The 11,508-nt window shown below is 43.1% G+C and overlaps 2 non-coding genes across 2 annotated transcripts; one reads left to right on the forward strand and one right to left on the reverse strand.

Moving 5' to 3' along the window:
- The first annotated feature begins 5,185 nt into the window (after positions 1 to 5,185).
- On the forward strand, positions 5,186 to 5,277 carry trnar-ucu (transfer RNA arginine (anticodon UCU)). The gene is given in 2 exon segments: positions 5,186 to 5,222; positions 5,242 to 5,277. It is a non-coding gene; the product is annotated as a tRNA-Arg (tRNA).
- Positions 5,278 to 9,614: 4,337 nt separating this feature from the next.
- On the reverse strand, positions 9,615 to 9,687 carry trnav-aac (transfer RNA valine (anticodon AAC)). The gene has a single exon. It is a non-coding gene; the product is annotated as a tRNA-Val (tRNA).
- Between the last annotated feature and the right edge of the window lie 1,821 nt (positions 9,688 to 11,508).

Below are 11,508 nucleotides of genomic sequence, written 5' to 3' on the forward strand. Positions count from 1 at the left end.
AATCACATGAAACGAGCGAAAACGCTCCACCTGCAATTAACCTAGTTTGTCCCTGCATTTCTCCCTGCACAGGTTTCTCACTTTACAAGTTAAATGTTTGTAGCATTTTTCTTTATAATTGAGACATTTTCACCGACAGATCCTCCACCAGTTCTCAAACATCTGTGCTGCCGAAAACTATGTTGCTTCCAATTAAAATTGCTGAGTACCCTTTCAGACAGCCTGATGCCCTAACAATCCCTGCTCCATGTCAATAAATGCTGCTCCGGGTGAGGTTGGAGCTCGCAGCCTCGGCATTTCACGCGCCTCTATACCATCATAGAAGGACCGCGTGCTCACCGATTGTGTCATTAGAGCCACAGAGTAGCTCTGCGTGCTCATTGCCACCTCCATTTCTGGTTGTATATTCGCGGCTGTGCCATTGAGTCTCTCTGGTTCTGGGTCTGGGAGCTGGGATTAAATGGCCTTCTGCAGCAGTGGTTACTTCCTTGTATGAGCAAACTGGTGCTGAAACCGATGTTAATCTACATTGCTTTTTGAAGTGTGCATTTTCAATATTTTCCTGCACTATACACTGAAAGTGTGATGTTGTGAAATCTCAGCCTTGAACAGACTCACTTACTGACTCTCCCACAGCCTCTGGGTCACCGAATTGCAAATTTTCGCTCCACTCTGAGCTTCTCACATCTCTATTCCTCATTTAGCAAGTAATCCCACCATGGAAAATTCATTATCTACATTCTAAAATATGAACGTAATGTGGAAAATGTGGGTCCAGTGATGGAATTGGCCAACATGTGATAGTTATATGAAAGTGTAGAGGCCTGTGAAATACCCGTTATGAGTTCGAGCTTCACGTGAATTAGCTCTTAATGACATGGGGGCAGTGTGCTAAGAATACGGCTGATGTTGAGCAAATTCAACTTTATTAGAAAATGTCAATTTCTGTGGATTGGGGAATGGTTTTTTTGGTGGGAAACATCTCAGTTATCAACAAATATCCAGCATGTATTAAACACGTACAGAAACATCAACGCAGAGTTTCAGCTCGATCACCTTTCTCACGTGGCTTAACCTGCATAGCGTTACCCCCGGGAAAAGAAAAGGGTTGGTTTTTTTTTAGCCTGTTTCATATTATTCACTTTGCTGCCAATTGGCAGAATCCATGACAATAATGAAAAAGAATTAGATTTATCTCATTACACCGTTTCTCATTGCATTCAACTTTTGTCGGAATTCATTGAATTGATGTGCTGCTGAGAAGAACAGAGGCTGGAAAATACGAAAACCACTGAGACTATTTGATGGAGTTCTTCAGCAGGATCAATAAGCATGAAACAGATGCAAAAATCATTTCAAATGTGGTCAAATCTTCAAAGCACAAGATACAATCAGAAATTGCATCTCCGAGAGACGAAACACTTCCTGATTATTAGCGTATAATTTTATTTTCCAATTGATAAAAACAAAGTTCTGTTCCCTTTATAATGCTTCACGGAGAATCGTTTAGCACATATTTCAAAGCCGTAAGAATTTTTATTATCGATGCTACTCAACCACACACGCTCACGAAATGTATTTACATCTAAATTTCCTTTACGCTATTTTTAAATCCTGCTCAGTAATTTCACAATTTATAATGCTTCTGATCATCTAATGCCACATCTTCTAAAACCACGATTATTTTTATAAGTAGCTTTAATCAACCATTCACATCTGAAGTTATTCAAAGTCAAACTGATACCCCACAACACCAACCCCCCGAACTCGCCATCCTCACCATCTCTCCCACCCAGGCCCAGCCACAGACTCTCTCCCCTTGTTAAATTATCTATTGTATGTTTGCTTATATGTCTTTCAAAATGTTCTGGAATCACTGACTACCTTTGTTTCTGGAATATTGTTGCGGATTTAAGTAATGCTCTGACGGGAAGAAACTCTGCTCCAATATTTCCTTTATTATTTCGCGACACTTGTGAATGTCTTCCCTCTCTGACTTCGATTCGGTCGCAAGAGGGAATTTTCCACTTTTTTAGAAACTGAACCTCAAGTCTTCTGGCAAATCACCATTAGTTCACTTCCTAAGTTTCTCTGAGTCAGTTAGAGCATTTCTGACTGACCCCACGTCTGGTGAATATAATCCTGCAAACTTTCCACCACCCTGATAAAACCCATATGTGTCCTTTCTAATGACATTATACCCCAGTAAAGTCCATCTGCATCTTTTTTTTTCTAATCCGATAAGGTTTTTGCACAATGCTCCAAGCGAGGCTGAACTATAGATGTTACAGAAGTTCTATGATCTCGATCACCTCACTGTGGGGCTGCTTTTACTTCCAGTGCTAACTGGGTAAAGACAGTGAATACCTTCGCCAAAGGCAATCGTGGATCTGAGATCTAAAATTTACGAAACAAAACTACCCGACTTATTGTATATCATCTCTCCATATTCGTGTCCCCTTTTAACATCACTTTGTGCTTCCATGTCTTGAATTCTACCTAATTATTCGTTTATTAATTAAGACATTTCCCTCAACTCATTGTTCTAACCTCTGTGGAGCACTATATAGTCGTATGCTCATGGAACATAGACATCTCGTCCCTGGAGTGAATCGAATGGACATTCCTGATGTGGCCTCGGAGGCAAGTATTTCCTGCTCCAGTTCAGGGAGATCATTACTGCAACGACCTGCATTTGTGCGTTCATTACACCCATGGAAATTGCTGTAATACTTTCACATTGAGCTTTTACAATCTGATTCTAGCAAAGGTTGACATAAATGCTGCATTTCTCAGTGTCATTTTCCTGTGCATGGTAGCCTGTACTGTATCGTGTACAATGACGTGCTAAGTTGTCTGAATGCACCATTCCAAATATTTCAAACAATGGTGGTTCGTGTGTACCAAACTGATAGAATGCAGTAGTTTAGCAGCACCTGGCCATTGTAAAGATGTGGTGGCTTGTGGAAAGGGACTGATCTCATGAACTGGAAATCATGAGTTTAATTCCTGCATCTAACTAGCATTGGTTGTTAATTGCCGAACCAAAGTGTGTGCCGTTGCCAACTGTTCGATTTTAAGACCATATCATTCCATTACTGCTCCATTTAAAGCAGTCCTCTCCCTTTAAGTCACGGCACAGCAACAATCTTTGGTGATTCTAATGATGGTAGAAATTGGCTAAGCCAGATTGACGAATGTAGTTTGAATAGTGAGTTGATGAGGTGTTATTGGGGCAATGTATCAGAACAATACTTTCCAGCAACAATAAGACAGTAGGGTATCTGGTAATATGCAACGGCACAGTGTTGATTGATGACCTCATGGTGAAACCACCCCTCAGTAGAAGTAACAACAGCGTGACTGAGTTTTATATTTAGTTTGAGGAAGGGAAGGTTGGTTCCAAGATGCGCACTGTAAACCAAAGTGAGGAAAACGGGAACAGTACGAAGTTAGGACCGACTAAAATAAAGTGGAAAATTAGGTTTAAGAGTGGGTCAGTAGACTTGTAATAGCAAACTTTTAAGGAGGTATTTCAGAATACTCGAAAATGCTATATTACAGTCAGAAAGACTTGAAGGAAATGAAGCACCATCCATGTCTCAGGAAGGAATTTAAAGATAAGATGTACTTGAAATTAAAAAAAGTACTGAATTCCCCAAAGATATTCATATTCAGACATATGCACATAGGCCACATTGTTTAGGGAAGCATGTTTTATATGCCAGCTTTTCCTTGCCACTGTCCGTTCTGAAGAAGCGTTGCTGGACTCTGCCTTCGTGATGGCACTGACACCATATGACTCTTTGTGACATCCCTGTAGAAGATCTAACTCTAACATGTGTTATTATCAATCTACATTTTAAAACTGAAATCTAAATCTGTAAAAATTAGTTGTAGTGTTGCTTTAAATCTGACTAATTTAAGGATGCTATGGCCATCCAGACCTGAGTACTGACAATGCCTGAGCCACAGACCCAGTACAGCAAATAATGCTGATCTTGCAAACGGTGATTTCGGTAACCACACGCCCTGTGCAATGTGACCTTTATGCCTCTGCCTAAGACTTTTCACAACCGCTCATCTGCACATCCTTTTCTTACTATCATCTGCTTGTCCTGCTCATAAACTAAGCTTTTCACTGTACTCTGGCACAAGTGACAACCAATTATATCCAGCGATGATGCCAGTTGTGCTGAATTGTCCAGAAATTTCTGCTTTAATTCAAAGAACATGTTCCATTTTGTTCGTGAGACTGCAGCGAGAGTGTAATTGTCCCAGAGGGCATCCAGAGCCAGTCCTTCAAAGGGGAGGTGATGGTCCAGCGGTATTATGGTTCGACTATTAATCCAGAGGCCTAGATAATATGCTCAGCACCCGGGCTCGAATACTGCTGTAACGGATGGTGGAACTTCAAGCTACTTTATTAAAAACAGCTGATGACGACCATGAATCGATTATCAGGAGAAACCTGATCTAATTCACTCATGCCTTTTAGGTAAGGACACTGCCATTCTTACCTAGTCTGGCCTATGGGTGGATGCAGGCCACCGGGGAAAAGGGATGGGCCTGGCCAGCAATAACTTCATCCTGTTAATGTTTTTTTTTAAAGACCAGGATATTGTCTGGACTCGAGCACTTCCTCAGTGAAGATAGATGAGTGAGGCTAGAGCTGTTGTGTTTTTCTGAGAGCAGAGAAAGCTTAGTGGAGAAACTGATTGACGTGTTCAAAAATATGAAGCTTATAAACGGAAAATTGGAATAAACTTTATCTTGTTGAAAAGCATGAGTAACCATTGACATAGATTAAAAACAAGGCACAGAAGGGTTAGAGGAGATTTTAGGCACATGTGTTCTCCCCCAGAGAGTTGTGGGTATCTGGAATTCACTGCCGAACGTGTGGTTAAGCGAAGAATGATCAGAACATTTTAAGAGTGTTTAGATAATCAGTTGAAGTGCCAGATCACACATGGATAGGAGTCAGGTTTTGGAAAATGGGATGCAAAAACAGAAGTTGCTGGAAAAACTCAACAGATGTGGCAGCATCAGTGAAGAAAATGCAAAGTTAACGTTTTGGGTCTGTTGACCCTGCTTCGAAGACCCGAATAAAAACGGATGCCTGAAGAAAGACACAAAAATAATGCACAAGAGTCAAACTTCTGTACTGCAAAAACGGAACGCCAGAGGCTCTGTGGTGCAATGGAGAGCACGTTGGAATTCTATATCAAATTTAACAGTGCTATTCAAAGGTTGTGGGTTCGAGTCCCACCAGAGTCACGTTTTAATGAAAGTTGCCCATGCCCTATTGCTGACCAGAGGAAATTCGTCAGATTTTCAGGGCAAGCTTTCTGGGAATAATACCGTTTGAAAGACAATCAGACCAGAATCTGTTGCTCACCTGAAAAAAAAATGCGAGTTCGTGGTGAAGTTCAACTGGTTTGTAACAGCAACGTTACCTTCCACAGTTGGCAAGTTATTTTCGAATTTTTTTGATGGTGGAAATCGATTAAGTTCTGATTCCCAATGGTCCACAAGGTTATGTGGACGGTTGGGGAAAAAAATCATTGAAATGTTCTATCGAATGGTGAGGCGTGTTCACATTTTCAGCAGAAAAGAGTACTAAATAATAACGTGGTGAGGACAATGTGAATCAACAGCACTGAATATCAATTCATCAACTTCACCACGCCCCTCTCACAGCTGGAATATTCCAGCGTCAGATCAGGCTGTGGAAGATTAAAAAAAACAGTTTCAGTGCGTTTCTGTGTTGAATAAATTAGTAACATTGTGCAATTTGGGATTTTGGAATTGTCCACTCTGTGCAAAATGTGGATCAGTAATATCTGTCCGGAAGAGAGGTGGTCCCAAGACTGAACCTGAGGACAGTGCTGTGCACCCACCTCGAATCTGGGAAACAATTCCTCACGGACAATGTTATACCCCTGCTCCCCTGGAGCTTTTTATTCCATCGGCTGCAAACCCTCGCAGAATTTAATTCAACAGATGTTGTCACTGAGTAATTTCTTTACATGTGTTCAGCTCATGTAAGCAGAGTGTCACAGTGGGAACCCGATGGGCCCATCACCTATGGCTCACGTCATGTTCTGGAAACAGTCATCTGCTGTTTCTCATTTCCTAAACACCAGGGAGAAGTAACTGCTACTTTGCACAATTTACTCAACCGTTTTCAGAGAAAGGTTAAACTGACTCACTGTTTCCTGCTATCTGCAACTCAATAAATCTCTCAAATTAATTTTATTATCATAGGGGCCAAGGTTGTAAATGATGAAAAAATACAACCGTGGAGACAGTGCGCTCTCACACATCTCTTTTCTCTCCAGGCGCTGTCAGGGTGATGGCCTAAAGCGCCTTCTCCCGTTCTCAGTCACTCTGGGATGGTTTGCAGAGCAACCTCTATTCTCTGTGCTGTGAAGAAGATGGTGAGTTTTATACACATAGGTGCAGTGTGCATGAGGGACAGAGCTCGCTGTAGTAATACTCCACACTGAGTCGGACAGCAGTGACCTCCCCGTGGCATCTGAAAGGCCACAAGCACTTTTCCCCTAAATTGAGAGCAATTATCCTTCTTCAAGCAGCTCTGCATTTTCTGACTATCTTAGATGCAATTATTTGGACAAGGTTCCTAACAGAATGTTAGTTCCTTTGCATGTGCAATCTCCTTTTTGCACAGCCTCTCTGACTTTCCATACCACTCACTTCCACCACACCCTCCCCCGACCCGCAAGACTGTGTTTGACTGGAAGCAGAAGAGAGCATTCATGCTGTTCTCCCCAAGCACTGCCTACCAGTGGAAGATGATTTTCTCCAGCCACCAATGGAGAGAGCTTGGTCTGGAGGGAAGGGAGCAAACAGAGTCACTTAGGAGCAGCGGGTCAGAATGGGAAGAATTTGTTAGTAACACTTAATGCGGCTTTCACTCTTCAAAGCAACGGTAATGAACACAGTTTACAAGAAAACTCACGTGATTTAGTGTTAATGGCTCTGCGCTGTTGCTGGTTCTTTGCTTAGGGGGACGTTTCCTGTTTCAAGTGGGATGTATAAATGGGGAAGCATAGTATGGTGGCTCAGTGGTTAGCACTACAGCTTCGCAGCACCAGGACCTGAGTTCAATTTTAGCCTCAGGCAACAGCCTGTGTGGAGTTTGCATATTCTGCCTAAGTCTGCATCAGTTTCTTCCAGGTACTCCAGTTCCCTCCCACAGTTCAAAATGTGCCGGCTGGGTGGATGGGCCATGCTAAATTGCTTGTAGTGGTCAGGCATGTGTGGGTTATAGGGGATGGTTCTGGATGGGATGCTCCAAGGAGCAGTGTGGACTTGTTGCGACTAAGGGCCTGTTTCCACGCTGGAGAGAATCTAATCTAAATAGGGGCACCTCTCAAGTTCAAATCACAGGCATTCAGTATCACACTCCATTCTTCACCCATGAGGGCAGGTTTCAATGAATTTGAGGGTGAGATGCCTCAGGCTCTTTACAGCAAAGAAATTGCATGTGGAGAAGCAGGATGCAAGCTTGAAAGAAGGTCTGCCCATTGATCAATGGACGTCATCACAGGTGGTGAAAAGTCCAATGTAAACATAACTCTCTTTATCATTTCTGAAGGGCCCAGACGCAAAACTTTAGCTTTCCTGCTCCTTTCATGCTGCTTGTCCTGCTGTGTTCATCCAGTTCTACAACCTGTTATCTCAGATTCTCCAGTATCGACAGTTCCTACTATCTCTCTCTCTTTATCTTCTATGTTCTAAAATTCTAGTTCCCTAGAAAGTGTTTCTTGCTGTCTGCTTCATCCAAGCTCTTGCGCCATCTCCATTTAAACTTCTTTGCTTTAAACAGAGCAATCCCGGCCTCTGGAATCTTGGCACAAAACTGAATTCCCTCATCCCGTGTCATGAGGAAGCCGGAGGATTACGACAAGATTTAAGGGGTAAAAATCAGTTGGTTGTTGGAAACATGGAAACGTAGGAAAAAATAAGTACCCAGTATCCATCTCCATGAATCTTTCAATATTTTTGTGATCCAAGTGGAAGAAAACAATTCACTCCACCATCTGAGAGACCCAGTTCCGTTCAACGGATAAACATCACTGGGCTGGGAGCAGCGAGACAGAATGAAAGGAACATGCTCTACACACAGAGATAATAGGAACTGCAGATGCTGGAGAATCCAAGATAACAAAGTGTGGAGCTGGATGAACACAATAGACCAAGCAGCATCTCCGGAGCAGGATGCTGCTTGGCCTGCTGTGATCATCCAGCTCTACACCTTGTTATCTATGTTCTTGAAACTGTTTGCAGCTTCGAATTCGTAGAACATGGGGGTATTTTGCTTTGAGCACGTCTCAGCTGGTTTTTCGCTGAGTAAGCAAGCGTGTAGCTGGCTTTCTGGCCTTGTGGTATGATCCTCACTGAGGTTACAATTACGGCATTGACGTGCGAGAGGTCCCTGGTTCAACTTCCCATCAAGACCGGATTTCTCCTTTCCCTTTTGCCATATTGCCCGAGGAGCTTTTCTTCAAAGCAGCTTGTTGAAAGAGGTCGGATTGCCTGCAGTGTGGATGGGGCAGAAGTACCATTGCAGTGAACACGGCAAAAGGAATCACCTGTTCAAAGCGAGAACACGTGTTTCAGGTTGTTCGCCCATGCAATCCGCCTCTCAATGAATCCTTCAGCTGCATTATCGTTCAGTCCTGGGCATGAAACTTCAGGAAGCCGGGATTTGAAGTGATGAGAGACAGCACTGAACAGATTAATGTGAATGGTGCCGTGTATGTGGAATGTCAGCAATAATGTTAAGTTGGAAAGTTGGGAAAGCTCACCTTATAGAGTAGAAAACTGAAAGTTGGTCTGTTTGAAGCTTTGAACAGAGAAGTTTCGGGTCTGTTAATCACTGTCTGACAGAACCCCTTGTGCAGATTCTGTTGATATGAAGGGGAATCCGATGCCTGTTAAAATTGATAATGTGCGCAGTTACAAGGAGAAGCTAAAAGAGAACATTAAACGAGACAATAAAATGTGAGGCTGAATGAACACAGCAGGCCCAGCAGCATCTCAGGAGCACACAAGCTGACGTTTCGGGCCTAGACCCTTCATCAGAGAGGGGGATGGGGTGAGGGTTCTGGAATAAATAGGGAGAGAGGAGGAGGCGGACCGAAGATGGAGAGAAAAGAAGATAGGTGGAGAGGAGAGTATAGATGCGGAGGTAGGGAGGGGATAGGTCAGTCCAGGGAAGACGGACCGGCCAAGGAGGTGGAATGAGGTTATTAGGTAGGAGATGGAGGTGCGGCTTGGGGTGGGAGGAAGGCAACATGACTGCATGACAGGAAAAATGTACGGGCACAGCAAATGCACGCATAAAAAGCTTGAGCACCTGTGCTCTCAAAATCGGCCCATATTCAGGAGCAGGAAGGAGAGAAATTTAACAAAGCTTTCCAAAGCAATGCTTTGGCATTACCCTCCTGTCCACAGCAGTAGTGTTATGACAGCTGCAATTTTGGGTGGCTGACCAGAATGAAAGGCTCACTGACGACAAGGGCGAGGCAAGGAAACGCTGTCCACAGGAATGAGGAAACCTGTGGCAGTGATAAAAGGTGTGCCAGTGTTTCTGCCCGGTTTCGAACCGGGGACCTTTCGCGTGTTAGGCGAATGTGATAACCACTACACTACAGAAACACAGTGCCCGACTGCTCTACCCACTGTCCTTCGAACACCATTGAAATTTGCAGCCATTCAACATTTGATTTCTCTGTTTTAAATCGATTGATGCTGTCCAACGTTATTGACATTGTAAAAAGTAAAAGATACAACATAAAATTGCCCAGAAAATGCTCATGACGATGTTGTCAGGGTTGCAGGGTTTGGATTGTTGGCCTAGGCCGAATCGACTGGGGCATTTTTTTTTCCTGGAGCATCAGAAGTTGAGGAATGACCTGATAGAAGTCTGTAAAATCTCGCGAGATATGGATAGAGGGAATAGTCAATGTCAATTTCTAAGAGTCGGCCCGAGTGCAAAATGGGAGGGCACATATTTAAGGTGATAGGAGAATAAGTTAAAAGAATTCTTAGGGTCGTATTTTCACGCCGAACGTGCTGTGTGTATGGTGTGAACTGCCAGCGGAAGTGGTGGGCGCTTGTAAAAATGACAACATTTCAAAGGCACCTGAGTGTGTGTATGAATCGGTTGGACGACGAGGAATGAGACCGTCCCACAGCAAAATGTTCGGTCACTTTAACCAAAGATTGATTGAGACGAAACAAAGTGGATCATAGTTCATCCCTGTTCTCTACCTGTTTGACGAGTCTTTCTAAATACCATTTAAAAACTTCGCTCACATTTCTGCTTCTGCCGCCTACCCAGACACTTACAAAACTTAGTGGAAGAAAAGTTTCCTTGTACGTTTCATTTCATACTTTTCTCCTCTCACCTCAATCCTATTCCTGCTAATATTTAATATTTCCCCCGGCAAAGAAATTCCCATTTTCCACACGATGCATCCCTCTCTTCATTTTATGTACCTCTATCAGGTCACCCCTCAGCTTCTGTGCTGTTGCAAAATTTTGGTTAGCTTACTAGAATGAAAGGCTCACTGACGCAAGGGCATGGCAAGGGAGCCACTCCAATCCAGGGAACATGCTGGTAAACGTCCTTTGCACACTCTGCAATGGTTCCACATTTATCCTGCAGTGTGGCGATGAGAAGTGCGCATAGTACTCCAAATGTGGTCAAAACAACGTCTTGAAGTCATTGCAATAAGATTGGTAAACTTTATACTCACTGCTTGGACAGATGAAGGCAAGCATGCTGTAGGCTTTCTTTCCCACCTGAACCAGTTGTGTTGTCACTTTCAGGAAGCAATGGATTTGCACCCAGATCCCTCTGTCTATCAATGCTCCTCAACCTCCTGACATTTACTACAAACTTTCTTCCTACATTTGATCTCCAAAAATGCATCATACGTGTCCTGCCAACTTTCCACTTGGTCTATATCCTGTTTTATCCTTTGTATCCTTCCGGCCGATCCACATGTCTACCAATTTTCATTTCATCCGCAAACTTAATCAGATGACTGACGTTTACCTCTAAATTACTTACAAAAACTACAAACAGAGGTCCAGGTATTATCTTAATGGAACCCTACTGGCCACAGACCTCCAGTCAGAAATCCACCCCTCCATAACTACCCATTTCTAACTTCAGACTCACTGTTCATGCAATAGACCCACATGACATATATTTCCTGGAGGGTTGCCTCTAAATCAGACACCAGTCAGGAAGTGGACAGCATCAACCAACCTGATCTCTTTATTTGCCATTGGATTTTACCGAAACAGTTTACAAATTTCAGCCTCACTGTGTAATGTGAAGATGGGCCGTGGGACAGCAGTTTCCTCTCCTGCTGTCGAATAAAGATCATTCTAACTGTAAAAGGAATTATTGTAGTTTGAAAATTTACCTTCCTGAACTCATTGCCACCTGCTTTAACAGGAAGAGCT

The sequence above is a fragment of the Stegostoma tigrinum genome, chromosome 11 (genome assembly GCF_030684315.1).
Source record: "Stegostoma tigrinum isolate sSteTig4 chromosome 11, sSteTig4.hap1, whole genome shotgun sequence".
NCBI lineage: Eukaryota > Metazoa > Chordata > Chondrichthyes > Orectolobiformes > Stegostomatidae > Stegostoma > Stegostoma tigrinum.